Source organism: Staurois parvus, unplaced genomic scaffold, assembly GCF_062004578.1.
Source record: "Staurois parvus isolate SC_StPar_1 unplaced genomic scaffold, SC_StPar_1.0 ptg000187l, whole genome shotgun sequence".
In the NCBI taxonomy this organism is placed as follows: domain Eukaryota; kingdom Metazoa; phylum Chordata; class Amphibia; order Anura; family Ranidae; genus Staurois; species Staurois parvus.
Window position 1 is genome coordinate 2008020 of NW_028317983.1, and position 15210 is coordinate 2023229.

Here is a 15210-nt window from a genome sequence, read left to right on the forward strand (position 1 = left end):
CTCCATAAAAGCCCGCCCACCCTGGAAGGGAGATGTGGGACCTCCATGCCGTAATCTCATGGGATACCCTGAGTCCCATCACACTATAGTCCTACTATCTCTACAAGTGTTCAAGGTCAGTGTTGACTTCAGCACAATTGCAGTATTTGCTGGATAGCATTGACAGATCAGTGACTTTATTTGTTGCCTGGGGTTGTTTTTTCAAAGTAAAAAGTAAAACAAAGGTATAGAAAATGACCCAAATCTGTTCAAAAATGTTGTTTCGTTTGCTATTAAGAGCCGTCTTCTGTTGTAGGTGATCAAGCATTTTAAAAGTCCTCCCTATGTTCTGTCCAAGGACCACCAGGACTAATAGGGAGGGTGACCCTCTGCAGCAGGGACACACACAGCAATAACAAAACCTGACAGAGGTTCAAACTCAATACAAAAATGTTTCGGCTTTAGGTACACTTTAAATGTATTTATTTCAGGTACTTATATAGGGCTGCAATTTACGCAGCTCTTTACATATATATTGTACATTCACATCAGTCCCTAACCCTCAAGGGGCGTACAATCTAAGGTCCCTAACTCACATTCATACATACACATACTAGGGCCAATTTAGACAGGAGCCAATTAACCTACCAGCATGTCTTTGGAGTGTGGGAGGAAACCGGAGTACCCAGAGGAAACCCACGCAGGCACAGGGAGAACATGCAAACTCCAGGCAGGTGGTGCCGTGGTTGGGATTTGAACCAACGACCGTATTACTGCCAGGCGGAAGTGCTAACCATTTAGCCACTGGAAAGACTATTGTTGTTTTCTTACATAGCTATGGTAGGACGTGGCAAATGGCGGTCAGCGGAGTTCTCCTTTAAGGCAGAGATAAAGGGACAAATACTCACCTAAGCTACAACAGCCCGACGCCCACAAGGTCCTGGTGCTGGCATCTTCTCCCTGGGTTCTTTCGGGTGACAGTCTTTGGCCGTTCTGATTGGCCAGCGTTGGATGACGTCACTCCTGCGCATGTGCAGGAGCGTAGTCATCTTGGCAGTGTACCGGAATGTAAATTGAGCTGCACATGCGCAGCTCAGTGCAGAGGATTGCAGACAGGCAGGTAAGTGTATTTTATTGCAGAACAGACACAAAGGGGTTTATTCACTAAAGCTGGAGAGTCCAAAATCAGACTCCCTTCTGCCTAGAAACCAATCAGCTTCCAGGTTTCATTGCCAAAGCTTCATTGAACAAGCTGAGGTTAGAAGCTGATTGGTTTCTATGCAGAAGGGAGTCTGATTTTGGACTCTCCAGCTTTAGTAAATAAACCCCAAAGTGTCTTTCTTACTGTTCCCTTCAGCTCCACCTTAAAACAGAACTCCAGCCAAAAATATAAAGATAAGAATGAATAGGTTGTTAAAACAGTTAAAGAAAATGAGCTTTAATCCCGAGATTTCCCCCACAGCATGCTTTTCTGCCATTAGTCTGATGGCCAGCATCATTCAATGCATTTCCTCTGAGCCCAGGTCATCCTGGACCCACCACAGCCTAAAACTGGACAGTGAAAGGAGAAGCAACACAGTGATGGGCTCAACTATCTCTGTCACTCTGCTTTCTTCTTCTATGAACATGATTCTTTAACAGCACTTGAACCGTTTGACTCCTTGTGCTGCTCTTTCCTCCAATCAGCATGCTTCTGGTCCCACATGAACATGAACTGATTGGCTCCTTGTACTGGAAAAAAAAAAAACAGAACTAGCGGGTTTCTAGAGGGGTTTTTTTAGCTGTAAAAATGCTCTAACGCTGAAAAACGCAGTAAATCGCAGCAAACCAGCGTTTTCGGACTTTTTATGAGCATGAACATGAACTAATTGGCTCCTTGTTCTGTGACTTCCTCTCAGCATGCTCCTTGCACTGCAGCACACCTGACTGTCATCCTGTGCTGCTTCTTTCTCCCTCAGTCTGAGCTCTGCTGTACAGGGACAAGAAGCTGCTACCAGGTCAGATTTAGATCCTTACATGATTTGAATTTTAAAAGTACATTTAGCGATGTATTAATGATTACAAAGCTGCATTCATTTGTGTCTCATATATCTGCCTGAGTCCAACTCATAACAAGCATCCTTCAGAAGGGTTAACGTGCCCGGCGGGAGGGGTTGTGCAGCACGCACAATGTGCTGATTATTTTTCCCGCCAGAAGAAGTGCCTTGCATATTTGCAGCTGATACCAGGTCAGATTTAGGTACTTAAACTACTTGCAATTAAAAACACCAGCATCATTCAACCCACTTCCTCTGAGCCCATGTCATCCATGACCCTGCCACCACCTGTGACTGGACAGTGATGAGCTCCTCTCTCTGTCACTCTGCTCTTTCCTCCTATCAGTATGCTTCTGGTCACACATGAACTGACTGGCTCCTTGTACTGTGTCTTCCTCTCAGCATATGCCTTGCACTGCAGCACACCTGATTGGCATCTTGTGCTGCTTCTCTTTCTTCCCCAGTCTGAGCTCTGCTGCACAGGGACTGCAAGAAGCTGCTACCAGGTCAGACTCAGGTACTTACGCTGTTTGTATTTAGAAAAAAACAGCATCATTCAATCCACTTCCTCTGAGCCCATGTCATCCATGACCCGGCCACCACCTGTGACTGCACAGTGATGAGCTCTTCTATCTGTCACTCTGCTCATTTCTCCTCTCAGCATGCGCCTTGCACTGCAGCACACCTGATTGGCATCCTGTGCTGCTTCTTTCTCCCCCAGTCTGAGCTCTCCTGTACAGGGACCAGAAACTGATACATGGTCAGATTCAGGTACTTACACTGCTTGTATTTAAAAAAATACAGCATCGTTCAACCCACTTCCTCTGAGCCCATGTCATCCATGCCCCACTACCGCCTGTGATTGCACAGTGATAAACTCCTCTCTCTGTCACTTTGCTCTTCCCTCCTATCAGCATGCTTCTGGTCACATATGTACATGGACTGATTGGCTCCTTGCACTGTGTCTTCCTCTCAGCATGCTCCTTGCACTGCAGCACACCTGACTGTCATTCTGTGCTGCTTCTTTCTCCCCCAATCTGAGCTCTGCTGTACAGGGACCAGAAGCTGATACATGATCAGATTTAGATACTTACACTGCTTGCAATTAAAAAAAACAGCATTATTCAACCCACTTCCTTTGAGCCCATGTCATCCATGATCCACTACCGCCTGTGATTGCATAGTGATGAGCTCCTCTCTCTGTCACGTTGCTCTTTCCTCCTATCAGTATGCTTCTGGTCACACATGAACTGATTGGCTCCATGTACTGTGTCTTCCTCTCAGCATGCCCTTTGCACTGCAGCACACCTGACTGTCATCCTGTGCTGCTTCTTTCTCCCCCAGTCTGAGCTCTGCTGTACAGGGACAAGAAGCTGATACGTGGTCCGATTTAGGTACCTGCACTGCTTGTATTGAGAAAAAAACAGCATCATTCAATCCACTTCCTTTGAGCCCATGTCATCCATGACCTGCCACCACCTGTGACTGGACAATGATGAGCTCTTCTATGTGTCACTCTGCTCATTTCTCCTCTCAGCATGCTCCTTGCACTGCAGCACACCTGACTGTCATCCTGTGCTGCTTCTTTCTCCCCCAGTCTGAGCTCTGCTGTACAGGGACAAGAAGCTGCTACCAGGTCACATTTAGATACTTGCACTACTTGCATTTAAAAAATACATTTACCGAAGTATTAATGATTACAAAGCTGCATTCATTTGTGTCTCATATGTCTGCCTGAGTCCAACTCATAACAAGCATCCTTCAGAAGGGTTAACGTGCCCGTCGGGAGGGGTTGTGCAGCACGCACAATGTGCTGATTATTTTTCCCGCCAGAAGAAGTGCCTTGCATATTTGCAGCCTTACATATCACCCGCGCTTTCCAGTCAGTCCCATTCTTCTCTGACTGCACATTTTGGCGCGCTCAGCCCTCCGCCCCCGTGCCCTGGTTTCCCAGCTCGCGCCTATTGAATGAATATGTAAATATTGCTCTACCTGAGTACGTCACTCAGCAAGCAGGCATGGAAGTCATGGGAAATGAACTGTGAGCACCACGAGACTTGCTTTTCTTTTCAATGATTCAGTGTACTGTGTGGTTTGGCACCTTCCCCGCAGCCCTGCAGCCACCACCAGGTTCCCCCAGCCCAGGCCCGCCGGCCCTTTTCTGGTTACTTTTCCCACCCAGGCCGGATCCTTGTGTCTATAATCCTGCCGGTTATGCAACGATCTTCCAGAACAAAAGGTGTGCACAAGGCAGGGAGAGTCGTTGTGTGCTTTCATTAACTGCAGCTAGAGTGAGTCAGGAGGACTGGCGGTGTATACAAACACATGAGATCACGCGGCCGTCACCCGCCAACCTCCTACCAGTAACCTACTCAAGTAGGTGCTACGCCCAGAGATAATCCCCACGCAGGTGGAATGTCGCTGCTCGGGCTCTGTGTGCCTTACCAGCACAGATGCAACGGAATGGTGAGGATTGACATAGCCAGCACACGTCTTTCCCCCCCCCCTTACGCGTTTCGTCAATAAGCCTTGGTCATAGCCATTCTATATGGCTATGACCGAGGCTTATTGTCAAAACGCGTAAGTCATTTTATATGCACATTTTACTCAGTAAAGTTTATTTTTCGGGAAGACAGGTGCTGGCTATACCAATCTCCAATAACCTACTCACTCTGCGCCCAAAAGAATATAAAGCTGAACTCCAGGAAAAGCATGTATTGTCTAAACACAAAAGTCATGTGTATTCTTCCTTGGATTTTGGTGTGCTCTGTGTATTTCTTCCAGATCTGTGCAGTAATCCAGTGTGAGACTTTACTTCCTGTAATAAAGACCGCTCACTGCTGTTCTCTCTCCTTGTGCAGGGTGACTGGTCTGGTCTCCGCCCCCCCCCCTGTAGTTTTCTGAAGGCAGCCTGTAGTGGGTGGAGATTTTGCCCCCTCCCACAGCTCTGTTCTCTCTTCTTGTGCAGGGTGACTGGGCTGGTCTCCGCCCCCTCCTGTAGTTTTCTGAAGACAGTCTGTAGTGGGCGGAGATTTTTTCCCCTCCCACGGCTCTGTTCTCTCTCCTTGTGCAGAGTGACTGGTCCGGTCTCCGCCCCCTCCTGTAGTTTTCTGAAGGCAGCCTGTAAGGGGCGGAGATTTTGCCCCCTCCCACAGCTCTGTTCTCTCTTCTTGTGCAGGGTGACTGGGCTGGTCTCCGCCCCCTCCTGTAGTTTTCTGAAGGCAGCTTGTAGTGGGCGGAGATTGTTTCCCCTCCCACAGCTCTGTTCTCTCTCCTTGTGCAGGGTGACTGGTCTGGTCTCCGCCCCCTCCTGTAGTTTTCTGAAGGCAGCCTGTAGTGGGCGAAGATTGTTTCCCCTCCCACAGATCTGTTCTCTCTCCTTGTGCAGGGTGACTGGTCTGGTCTCCGCCCCCTCCTGTAGTTTTCTGAAGGCAGCCTGTAGTGGGCGGAGATTTTTTCCCCTCCCACAGCTCTTTTCTCTCTCCTTGTGCAGGGTGACTGGTCTGCTCTCTGCCCCCTTCTGTAGTTTTCTGAAGGCAGCCTGTAGTGGGCGGAGATTTTGCCCCCTCCCACAGCTCTGTTCTCTCTCCTTGTGCAGGGTGACTGGTCCGGTCTCCGCCCCATCCTGTAGTTTTCTGAAGGCAGCCTGTAGTGGGTGGAGATTTTTTCCCCTCCCACAGCTCTTTTCTCTCTCCTTGTGCAGGGTGACTGGTCTGGTCTCCGCCCCCTCCTGTTGTTTTCTGAAGGCAGCTTGTAGTGGGCGGAGATTGTTTCCCCTCCCACAGCTCTGTTCTCTCTCCTTGTGCAGGGTGACTGGTCTGGTCTCCGCCCCCTCCTGTAGTTTTCTGAAGGCAGCCTGTAGTGGGCAGAGATTTTTTCCCCTCCCACAGCTCTTTTCTCTCTCCTTGTGCAGGGTGACTGGTCTGGTCTCCGCCCCCTCCTGTAGTTTTCTGAAGGCAGCCTGTAGTGGGCGGAGATTTTTTCCCCTCCCACAGCTCTTTTCTCTCTCCTTGTGCAGGGTGACTGGTCTGCTCTCCACCCCCTTCTGTAGTTTTCTGAAGGCAGCCTGTAGTGGGTGGAGATGTTGGGTGGAATGGACCTGTACGCAAGAGGTGCTGGCTGTAGTATTTCTGTCCCTTATGGAGGTGGGGGACAAGGTGGATTGCAAAGGACCTTTCAGGCCAGTCTGGATATCCTTGTGAGGCTGCTTCCATGAAGGGTACCCAGGAGAGATGTACCTAGCAAGGAGGTGACTACAGAGCACAGTCCTGTGAGTATTTATGACCCTGGGCAAAGGAAAGACTAAGGAAGATGGCTATTGAGGTGCTGCACATGCTTTCACTTGTAACCACTGCAGACCAGCCACTCAATATGATTGACTGTGTATCATGTGACTCCGGAATGTACTGTATATGTTAGTGGAGTCAAATGGACGTTCATTTGATCCCACTGTGGAGCAGGATAGAAATGTTTTTACAAACTAGTTTCTATCAGTGCGCTCAGCCTGACTGGATTTTGATCTGGGAGAACTGCCCATCCCACTACAATGGTGTACAGTACATAGCTGATACTACGTACAGTTTACACAGCAGTTCCAGCAGGTGCATGTATTAGTAAAGGAAATCATTTAGTTGGACCAGCTTGGCCCGAACAGAGAATTTAAAGCGGTAGTGAACACCACTGGTCAGCTTATAATAAAACTTACCTGTAGATACAAGGGACATCTCCTAAACATGCGCCATATAAGAGATATTCATTGTTTCTGCAGTCGTTTTTTGGGTTTTTTTTTAAGTCCCGCAGTGCAGTGCAGACACTCACAAAACTAGCACTAAGAGCACAAAAAAGGTGAGCACACAAAAGTAAAGCACACAAAAGTGAAGGACACAAAAGTAAAGCACACAAAAGGGAAGCACACAAAAAAAGTGCACAGGGCATACATCTGTCTTCCGCAAAGAAAGGCCCTAGCATTGATCCCCCGGGGCACAAGGCTCCTGACAGGGACTGGGGCACTTGCTAGTCCACCTGACCGAAACCAAGTGGACCCCTTTCTTCAGGAGGCCTGCCGAAGCAAGGCCACCCCAAGTACTCAGTGGGGTTCCTTCAAAGGGAGACCGCATGGGAAGGGGAGAACTTGATCTAAAGGTCACATGTCTATCCAAGACTTTCAGGGCAGGCCTGAGGACCTACACCCTACTAATCAGGGAAGTAGAAAGTGTGTACAGTGCTGTGCAAAAAGTGCAATGACAAACAAACATAAATAAAGAAAAGGGGAAGTGGATGAGTGCTATAGTGCAATACCATACCATTTGGCCAATAATAAAAAATTCCTCTGGTCCTGGCCAAAAGGCCTGGCCCTAGAGGTAGATGGAAAAAAGCATGACTGGTGTAGTGGCCATGGTGCCTACAACTCAAAGTGAGCTCCCTCACCATGAGAATTTTGACACCCCTGGCCTGCCACTCCAGGGATACAAACACCATGGGCTTCTTTCATAGCCCAGGCCTCGGCTAGACCAGTGCAGCCCCAACCTTACCAGTTAGGTATCAGAACTTAGAAAGCTTAGGGAGAGTCTTGCCTACAACCGGGGATAAGCCAGATTCAACCCTGGAGGAAAAAGGCCCTCCCACCGACCTCACCATTCCTTACCTAATTATATCAAAATTAATTCTATTGGCCCCCCTGCCCAGGGGGCCAACGTTCTTTGATCCATTAATTGAGAAGAACAGATACTACACTTGATCTTAGCAAAAAGGTCAGGAAGCAATCCTGCTTCTGAAGCCGATGATGCCACCAGCGCATGCAACATACTCATGCTGTTCCTTCAGAGCTCTGTAACACTGCTGTGACTCCCATATGTACATGTGGGAGTGACGTCATCGCGGCTCAGCCATTCAAACATCCAGAGCCTGTGAACCCAGAAAGAAGACCGAGTGAAAACTGATGCGCCCACAGCAGTGATAAAGCACTGCTGAAGGACTTTGTGTAAACCAGGGGCAGACTGACCATTGGGGAACTCGGGCACTGCCCGAGGGCCCGGGGTCACTAGGGGGCCCCGTGAGATGTCCCTGGTACTTTTCATAGGCTTTTTTGGGTGTGATTTGAGTGTGGGCGAGGACACAGGGGCCCCACCATCCCCTATTGCCTGGGGGGCCCCATGAGTTGTCAGCCTGCCCCTGCTGTAAACATAAGTCTTTCATACGAGTATGCCATGCATAAAAGCACATTTTCTTTTTATTAAACTTTACTACCACTTTAAAGTAGAATGAAACCTGAATTTAGGCTTTACAGGATTAGGAGATGTTCTCTGATCAGCGTCTCTCTATAGGTACATGAAAGGGCGGTATATTCTGGTACTTTTATTGTACCTGAACACTTTTAGGTGTTTTCCCAGGAAAGCGGGATAACACGTCATTCTTCTGCAAGAGCTGGGTGTTGCTTTCAGCAGTGTCTTTAAAATAACTAAAGTGATTTTCAGGTACTTTTTACAATTGTAAATGATACAATAAAAGCAGCACTGTAGGCTTCCCTTCAGGCCCCATTCAAGTCCATCTAGTTCAACCAAAAGAAAAAAATAAATAGAGTAAGGCCCTTTCCACGCCGATTCTGCCAGGAGTCCTCTTGCTCAGCAGGAAAATTGGACGGTGACCAAGTGGATGGCTAGTCCATCTCCACTCCACTTATGCAGAGCAGACACAGCACAGTGTTCTCTATGGGAGGTGGGATGTAAACAGACTGCCTGTCTGTTTACACCCGACTGCCATCTGATCCTCTAGACCAGTGGTTCTTAACCTGGGTTTGATCGAACCCCAGGGGTTCGGTGAGTCAGTCTCGGGGGTTCGGCGGAGGTGACCCACACCCGACTCATATGATTTGTGATGACATGCCCCGCTTGTCCATCATTGGCTGCAGGTGGTTACGCAACATCGCTTAGCTCAGTGGTCGGCAAGCCGCGGCTCTTGTGTGCCGGGCGCCCGCTGCCCTCCCTCCTCTCGGGCGGCAGGGACTCAAATGCAATGATTGGCCAGTCTCGCTGCCACTCACATCCTGATAGCCAGTGATTGGCTGTCAGGATGTGTGTAGGCGGGGCAGCGTGACGAACGTGAGAGGAGCTAGGCTCCTTTCACAGTCCGCCCTGAAGACCGGAACGGCGCAGGAATACAGCGAGAGGAATGCGCGGAGCAAAGGTAAGTGAATTGACACAGGGGGGACTTGGGGACTTAATATGGGGGATGAATTAATATGGGGGATGTATTACTATATGGGGGATGAATTACTATAGGGGGGATGAATTACTATATGGGGGATGAATTACTATATGGGGGATGAATTACTATATGGGGGATGTATTACTATATGGGGGATGTATTACTATGGGGGATGAATTACTATGGGGGATGAATTACTATATGGGGGATGAATTACTATATGGGGAAGGAATTACTATAGGGGGGATGAATTACTATATGGGGGATGAATTACTATATGGGGGATGAATTACTATATGGGGGGATGAATTACTATATGGGGGATGAATTACTATCGGGGATGAATTACTATATGGGGGATGAATTACTATATGGGGGATGAATTACTATGGGGGATGAATTACTATATGGGCGATGAATTACTATATGGGGGATGAATTACTATATGGGGGATGAATTACTATGGGGGATGAATTACTATGGGGGATGAATTACTATATGGGGGATGAATTACTATATGGGGGATGAATTACTATGGGGGATGAATTACTATATGGGGGATGAATTACTATATGGGGGGATGAATTACTATGGGGGATGAATTACTATATGGGGGATGAATTACTATATGGGGGATGAATTACTATGGGGGATGAATTACTATATGGGGGATGAATTACTATGGGGGATGAATTTTCATACCGTTTGTTACAACATATCTTTGCGAGCAATCCTTTTCGAGGATGCTGGACATAAAGACGAAGAAAAGGAACAGACTTTGTTGCGAAAATGACATGAGAGTGGCACTTGCCAAGGTAATGCCGCGCATTTCTAAACTGGCCTCTGAAAGACAACAGCAGAAGTCACACTGAGTTGCGGTAAATATTCATTATTTTGTTTTTGTGTGAAAATCATGTTTTAATGGTTTTGTTCTTTGTTCTTAATGGTTTTGTTCATTTTGTGCACCTATGTATAAATATATACCTATGTTTCGAATTTTAAAAATCATATTTTATTTTTCCAATTAAGAAGGGTTCGGTGAATGCGCATATGAAACTGGTGGGGTTCAGTACCTCCAAAAAGGTTAAGAACCACTGCTCTAGACGGATGGGGAACGGATTCCTATCCGTCTGGTTTTAGCGGATCGGATGTAGGCGGGTGTAAACAGATACAAGTCCATTTACATTCACCTCTCCATAAAGGATAATGGAGGGTCTGATCAGGTCCGCCTAAAAAACTGACAGGCGGACCTAATTGGTACGTCCATGTAAAAGGCGCCTAAATAGATAAGAAAAAATTACATATACTGTGTATATATATATATATATATATATATATATATATATATATATATACAGAAACATGCTGCTCGTTCATTCTGTTATTGGCTCTCCTAAAAGGTAGACAGTACAACGCAGTATATATGAGTTAATCTTCTATTTCTCCTATAGTCCCTATATATTCTAGATGAACCTCTTCAACCAATGACACTTACTAAGATGAACTTTAAATGACACTATTTTTTAGTGGTGTACCGAAAAGCAAATTTCTGAACTGAAACCAAAAATTCAGGACGAACGTGGCCGAAAACCAAAATTGACAGTTTTAAAAAAATATATATTTTTTTTAATATATAATTGTATTATATTCAACTTTTTAATTAATATCATGAATTTAAATGAATCTGAATTTAAGAAATACAATCCAGTAACGTAAAATAGCTTTTATTGAAAGAAACTCCCAAAAATTGGACATAAAATAAAATGAAATATATAGAAAATTAATAAACTTAAATAGAGGCGTTTTTGCATTGAAGTTAACAGGATGCGATTTTTGCATTGAAGACAATGGAACGCAATTTTGCATTAAAGTGATTCTAAAGGCTTATTTTTTTTTTAAAGAAAAAATAACAAATGTCTATACTTAACTGCTATGTGCAATGGTTTTGCACAGAGCAGCTCGGATCTTCCTCTTCTCGGGTCCCCCCCTGGCGCTCCTAGCCCCTTCCTCCTGTCAGGTGGGAGGGGTGGGTGGATGGAAGGAAGGGGTGGGTGGAAGGAAGGGAGGGGTGGGTGTGTGGAAGGAAGGGAGGGTGAAAGAAAGGAAGGGCGGGGTGGGTGGAAGGAAGGGGTGGATGGATGGAAGGAAGGAAGGAAAGGAGGGGTTGGTGGAAGGAAGGAGTGGATGGAAGGAAGGGAGAGGTGGATGGAAGGAAGGGAGGGGTGGATGGAAGGAAGGGAGGGGTGGATGGAAGGAAGGAAAGGAGGGGTTGGCAGAAGGAAGGGGTGGGTGGAAGGAAGGAAGGGTGGGTGGAAGGAAAGAAGGAGTGGGTGGAAGGAAAGGGTGGATGGAAGGAAGGGGTGGATGGAAGGAAGGGGTGGTTGGAAGGAAGGGAGGGTTGGAAGGAAGGGAGGGTTGGAAGGAAGGGGTGGATGGAAGGAAGGGGTTGATGGAAGGAAGGGGTGGATAGAAGGAAGGGGTGGATAGAAGGAAGGGGTGGGTAGAAGGAAGGGGTGGGTAGAAGGAAGGAAGGGGTGGGTAGAAGGAAGGAAGGGGTGGGTGGAAGGAAGTAAGGAAGGGTGGGTGGAAGGAAGTAAGGAAGGGTGGGTGGAAGGAAGGAGTAGGTGGAAGGAAGGAAGGGATGGAAGGAAGGGAAGGATGGAAGGAAGGGGTGGATGGAAGGAAGGGGTGGATGGAAGGAAGGGGTGGATGGAAGGAAGGGGTGGGTAGAAGGAAGGGGTGGGTAGAAGGAAGGGGTGGGTGGAAGGAAGGAAGGGGTGGATGGGTAGAAGGAAGGAAGGGAGCGGTGGGTAGAAGGAAGGAAGGGAGGGGTGGATGGAAGGAAGGGAGGGGTGGATGGAAGGAAGGAGTGGGTGGAAGGAAGGAGTGGGTAGAAGGAAGGAGTGGGTAGAAGGAAGGAAGGAAGGGGTGGGTGGAAGGAAGGGGTGGGTGGAAGGAAGGAAGGAGGGGTGGGTGGAAGGAACTGAGGTCGGACTTACATCACTCATTCAGAAACATCAGAGCTATCGGCTGCTGTGTTCACTTTCCTGCCCACACCTCCTCTAAAGCTGCACGGACCGGAGTGTGGGCGGGCACAGGGGGGAGACAGAGCAGATCCAGCCCCTCTCCTCTCTTCTCCTATTGGTGCGGAGAATGGAGGGAGGGGCTCGGCACTGAGAAGAGCACAGCGGCGGTGGGGCAGAAAGAAAACGAAAGGATCAGGTATGTTCTGTGCAGCGGCGGGGGCAGTGACAAGCAGCGATCTCCTGTAAGGCTTTCAGTGAAGCAGCTGGAAGCTGTTTCTCCTCCTCTCCCTCCTGTGGCTTCCAGCTGCTTCATTGAAAGCCATACAGGAGATCGCTGATGGTCACCGCCCCCACCGCCGCCCCTCCCACACACCCCTAGTCTCGACACTGCTCGCCGCCACCCACCTTATTTCCAATTGTGAGCGAGTGGAAATTTTGAGGGCTGCAGGGATGGTTGGCAACTCTCCTCTGGGGGGGGGGGTCAGACCCCCCTAACCCCCCCCCCTTTATCTACGCCCCTGGGTTCATCACTATTGTTTTTTTATATCTAAAATCGCTTCATTATTAATTCACAAAAAGGGTAATCTTTTCTATGACTAAACCTTCCTTTTGTTCTTGTGCTCCCGGCTCACTCTGCTATGAATTTCAAACTCTTTGACCTGAAAGCAGCCAGTTCTCAGCCAATCGTAGCCAGACTATACCAGGAAAAAAAGAGAATTCCCATAAAGTAATATATTTTTTGGTTCTGATCTATGGATATTGTTCTGCCTATCAGCTTCAGGTAGAGGAGGGGGCACAGACACAACATTTTTCAGGTTGTAATCCTCATTTGTACCAGTTTCAGATGACGGAGCTCCCCTTCAAGGAGAAGATAAAGGCAAAACTTTTTTTTTAGTTTTGGATGGCATGGAGAGGGATCAGAACCCCTGTCAGATTTGTATTGCTGTCTCTGCCCCCGTTAAGGAGGTTCACCCTCTATTTGTTGCGTTTACCGTTACACCAAAATTACCAATTTTATTTACCAGAATAGGAATAGAGGGGAAATCTTCCAATGGGGACACTAGTTCTGGGGACAAATAGGGATTCCCTCACTTCATTTTTTTATTATGAGACAGGAAGTGAAGGGAAATCTCCCCAATGGGACACTGGGCAAAGAAACCTGACAGGGGTTCTAACCCTCCCTTACCCTAGATTCACACCTAAGCGTTTGCTGCAGCGTTTTGCAGAAACGCAGTACAGTCCATTTAACATTATTTCCTATAGGACAGGATTACATCTACGCGTTTTCACCCGGTGCGCTTTTTGGAAAGGGCCAGGGACTTTTTTGAATGCAAAAAGTTGCATTTTTGGTTCTATAGACTTCAATGGAAAGGCTGCAGAAAAGCATGTATTTGCCATATTTTGCGTTTTAAATCTGCCTACCAAGAAGAAAAAGCAAAAAAAAAAACAACGCATCAAAAACATGGTAAAAACACATTAAAAATGCAACGCAAAACGCAATGCAGAAACAGGTCAAGCGCAAACTGCATAGGTATGAACCTAGCCTTACTCTATCAAAAATGAAAAAAAAAAAAAGTTTTGCCTTTAATTCTACTTTGACTACTGTAATATAAGGAATGAAAATAATTACCATTCTAAAAAAAAGTCTTACATTGTTGTAGCCCTTCATGCAAACTCTTGAAGTATCCACTGATGGCTGCCAAGGAAGATCCATAAAGCACTTGGTATGTAGATGACCAGATCCCGAACCTGCACAGAGGAAGGATTGTTGGTTATCACATATTTTCTATGTGTAAAAACACCAGTTCACACCACATGCAGTTCAGTGCGTTTTTTTTCTGCATCAACAATAGTAGGTTATATGGTGGTCAATACCATAGTTTACACTAGTGCGGCCAATTCCAATGCGTTCCAGTTCCAGAAAAAAAAAAGTAGAACATGCTGCATTTTTTCTGCACTGAACTGTACTGGAATGTGGTAAAACGCATCAAAAACACACAGAAACAGACCAAAAACATCATTATTTAGGGTGAAGAAAAAAAAAAAGAGAGGGGAAAAATATGCTAAAACACCATAATAAACACAGTGGAACGCACATGTCCTTATTTAAGGTGAAGAAATAAAAAAAGGGGAAAAAATGCACCGTAACACATCAAAAATGCACTGGAACGAATCAAAAATGCGTAAAAAATACACATGCAGAAACGCATCCGGACTGCATTTCTATTGTGTGAACTGGTCCTTACAGTGCACAGGAACCTTTTTTTTTTTCAAAATCGGTGCGGCACCACAAAGTCGGAGTTTCAACGATCGCCGACAACAGGGTGTGACTTGTCATACGATTTGAAACCACCAAATCACATGACAAGTCGCACCGGGTGTGAACCAGGGCTGATGGTTCCGTTCACACCTGTGCAGGCTGAATCCAAAGAAATCGAACCGATTTCTCCATCTGCATCTGATTGGATACAGCTGAAAATATTCCACCCGCTTCCTTTGATTGTATAATAAAGGGATGTTGATCAGGAGGCGGTCATGAGAGCCACCCATTGTCCCAATTTTGGACAATTCACTAGGAACCAGCCGAAATTCATACAGTTTATGGCAGGGGTGGACTGACCATTTGGAAACTTAGGCACTGCCCGAGGGCCCAGGGTCAGTTGGGGGCCCCATGAGATGCCCCTGGTACCTTTTTCATAGGCTTTTTTGAGTTTGGGCAAGGACACGGGCCCCATGATCCCCTATTGCCCGGGGGCCCCATGAGTTGTCAGTCCACCCCTGGTTTATGGCCAACTTCAGTGTTGTCATCCTCACACAAAAAGCATGTTACTGGCAGGATCAGCAGGTGAAAATAAAGGAGAAAAAAAATTACAAATGAAAGCTAATGCAGACACCACATCATCACAATGGGGGAGATTTACTAAAACTAGAGCACTGAGAATCTGGTGCAGCTGTGCATGGGAGCC

General features: G+C 46.9%; 1 long non-coding RNA gene and 1 other non-coding gene across 3 annotated transcripts in view; both read right to left on the reverse strand.

Moving 5' to 3' along the window:
* Positions 1 to 15210, reverse strand: part of LOC149462024 (uncharacterized) — a 389135-nt gene that overhangs the window by 104080 nt on the left and 269845 nt on the right. For both annotated transcript variants that reach the window (XR_016312724.1, XR_016312725.1), the window contains exon 4: positions 13896 to 13993. This is a non-coding gene — a long non-coding RNA (uncharacterized LOC149462024). The remainder of the gene's footprint in view (positions 1 to 13895; positions 13994 to 15210) is intronic.
* Positions 7579 to 7778, reverse strand: LOC149462025 (U2 spliceosomal RNA). Its single transcript, XR_016312739.1, has one exon. It is a non-coding gene; the product is annotated as a U2 spliceosomal RNA (small nuclear RNA).